Raw genomic sequence first — 3,015 nt, 5'->3', positions numbered from 1 at the left:
GATTTATACAGGTTCGCTTCAAGGTGAGACTACGTCCTGCCTTCCACTGCTGCAGTAATCCACTAGCAAGATGAAGTTTTTTACCAGAGAAATTACAAACACTTAAAAGTGTTCTCTCTAACCTCTCTCAGGCTACAACTCCAGCTCATTCTTGGTGATGATAAAACCCTAACAACAAAATTTCAATTATAAAGAGAAAATTAGGCAACAGTAAAATTCCCAAACTGCCCTTAATGAAACAACAGTTAATATATCGTGGATCTGTGTACGGACTCAACGTAAGGCACTGATTAGGCTCCATAACTTAACACTTCTAAGATTGGGTAGTCCTTCAAAATAATCTCTAATAACAATTATAATGTTATCCATAGTGACTCGCCAACCAACTCGCATACCACACTCTCACTAAGATTTACAATAGTTAATTAAGCACACTAGCCTAGACCCACAAAATGATCTTCCAACAACTAAATAGGCTATACAAGAATAGACAAGGGGATTGTCAATACCACTTGCTTATGTCTGACACTCACGCCATAGAAATTACAATTCCACCAATCAGAAAGAACAATTGGGAAAGAAGACTAAAGGGAAAAGCGAGAAACTCCCCTTATTTTCCATTTCTTTTTTTTCTTCTTCCTCCTCCCTTTCCTCTCCCTTTCCTCCTCTCAGATCTTTGTCTGCTATGATACCATGTTGATTTCTAGTGCTAATACACGAGAGATTTCAAGGAGAGGAGAGAAGAGACTCTAGCTTGAGGAAGAGAGGAGAGAAGAAACTAAGGGAGACAAAAGCGAAAAAGAGAGAGAGGTATGGCGAATTTGAGCAAAGAGGAAGTGACTTGAATGCTCTACCCCATACCTTGAGGCTATATTTATAGTTGTGAGTTTACAATGACTATAATCCCCTTAGGGCTACATGTTTAAAAAGAAAAGAAACATAAGAGGTCATACACCAGCTTGTATATTTACAATTCTCTCTGATCTCTATGGAAGTTCTCTTTATTTACTAGTCATGCCACCCCTACACATGTGGCTGTCATTTTACACATTTTTCTCTTTCCTACCCCATAGGACCATCTCCCTTACCGGTGATATAATTGAACTACTTGGATTGGAGAAAGGAGGAGAATTCCTCCACCCAAATTATTTTAAAAATAATGTCGTTGGGTTGCCATGGCAAGATCAATGAAAACTTGGTCTCAGCACTATGTCGGTTTTAAATATAATTCTCAACATAAATTTTCAGTCATGTTGGTATAAACCGTTCAGAAAGTTGAGGCTTTTTGTTGCTACTTGACCATTTCTACTTCAAATGTCGATTTCTCTTTATATAAAAATCTAATTGCAATAATTCTTTTTGAATTGGAATCTAGACTCAAAGATATTTCCAAAATTATATAATTTTCTATATGAAAATCATCATAAGAGAGTGAGAAATCCAATGAAAAAAAAATTGGGAAAGAAGACTAAAGGTAAAAATGAGAAACTACTCTTTTTTTCCTTTCCTTTTTCTTTTTCTTCTTCTTCCTCCGTTTATTGTCCATATTCTTCTCCTTTTCCATGTCAAATCTTTGCCCACTTTAATACCATGTTGATTTCAAAGGACAACACACTAACACAAGAGATCTCAAAGGAAGGAGAGAAGAGAGGAGAGAAGAAACCAAGGAAGAGAGGAGAGAAGAAAGGAGAGGAGAGAAGAAACCAAGGAACAAAGGAGAGAAGAAACGAGAGGAGAGAAGAAACCACAGAAGAGAAAAAGAAGGAAAAAAGATAGATGTGTACGAACGAATTTGAGCCAAGAGGAAGATGCTTGGCTCTACTCCGTACCTTGATGTTATATTTATAGTTGTGGGGGTGTTTATAATAACTAAAATGCCCTTAGAGCTACATTCTTCAAAAGGAAAAGGACATAAGAGGACATACACCAACTTTGCATAATTATTTACTAGCCATGCCACCCCTACACACATGGGTGTCTTTTACCATTTTATAAACTTTTTCAGTTAAAGCTAAATATTTTAGTGCTTGGATTTTAAAATATGATTCAAATACTTCATTACTTGATTTATGGGAGTTTTTCATTTGATTTTCATATCATAGAAGGCTCAACATCTTTGTATTGAGTAATTGATTAGTAGACTTCCTAGCATTACCAGCTTTGCAGCTATATTTTTAATGTCTTTTAGTTTAATTGTTATTCATTAGAGCTCCTAAATTTTTGGTAGATTCACCTTATGATTGAGTGTAATCTTGTTTTGATTTTCATTATAATATTTGTTTATCAAGAGGCTAAATTGTGCTTTAACTTAGACAAACAACCTTACATTTGTAAATCATTAATCAAGACTTGAATAAACTAATCGGTAACTACTGAAAATCCCATAATTAGATATAAGTACTAATACCTAATATCTTTTGAAGGTCTCATCATGAGGGCATGAAGTAGCTTTATGTCCATGACCATTAGCATGATAAGAAGAGGTTTAATCTGACAATAGGGATGATAAATAACCAAAGGAAGGAAAAGACTATTGAACATGAACAATGTACAGCATGGTTGAGAATGAGACTAACCTGGAGAACTTGGTGAAGAGAGACTAACCTGGGCTGGAGCCGAAAGCCATGCAGAAATGGAGAGGAAAGTCGGGCGACTGCTTTTGTGATTATACAGGTTGTAGCATCTTAGCGGAAGAACCTGTGACTTGGAAAAAGTAAAAGGGTTTCACAACTGTTAAGCTCGTCAAAGCTTTCAAAACTCCGCCAGCCAATCATAACCTGCTCTAGTTGATGCTTTACCATCTCTACTTGTCTCTACAACTCGTTGAGATCCTCAAACATTTTTATAAATGCAGAAAGTGCTTGCTTAAACAAAATAAAACATTACCTGCCTAAACCGATAGAAAGGACCTACTTCATTCCTTCCCAAACTCCATGAGAAGTCTCCACAGTAGCCTGTAATATACAGAAACCTTTAAAAATGGGAAGGAGAGCAGACGGGTGAGGATATAAGGGT

The sequence above is a fragment of the Aristolochia californica genome, unplaced genomic scaffold, assembly GCF_029961685.1.
Source record: "Aristolochia californica isolate CCGP_79_NKW_82.1479 unplaced genomic scaffold, dmAriCali1.0.hap1 SCAF_8, whole genome shotgun sequence".
NCBI lineage: Eukaryota > Viridiplantae > Streptophyta > Magnoliopsida > Piperales > Aristolochiaceae > Aristolochia > Aristolochia californica.
This window is presented reverse-complemented; position numbering follows the sequence as displayed.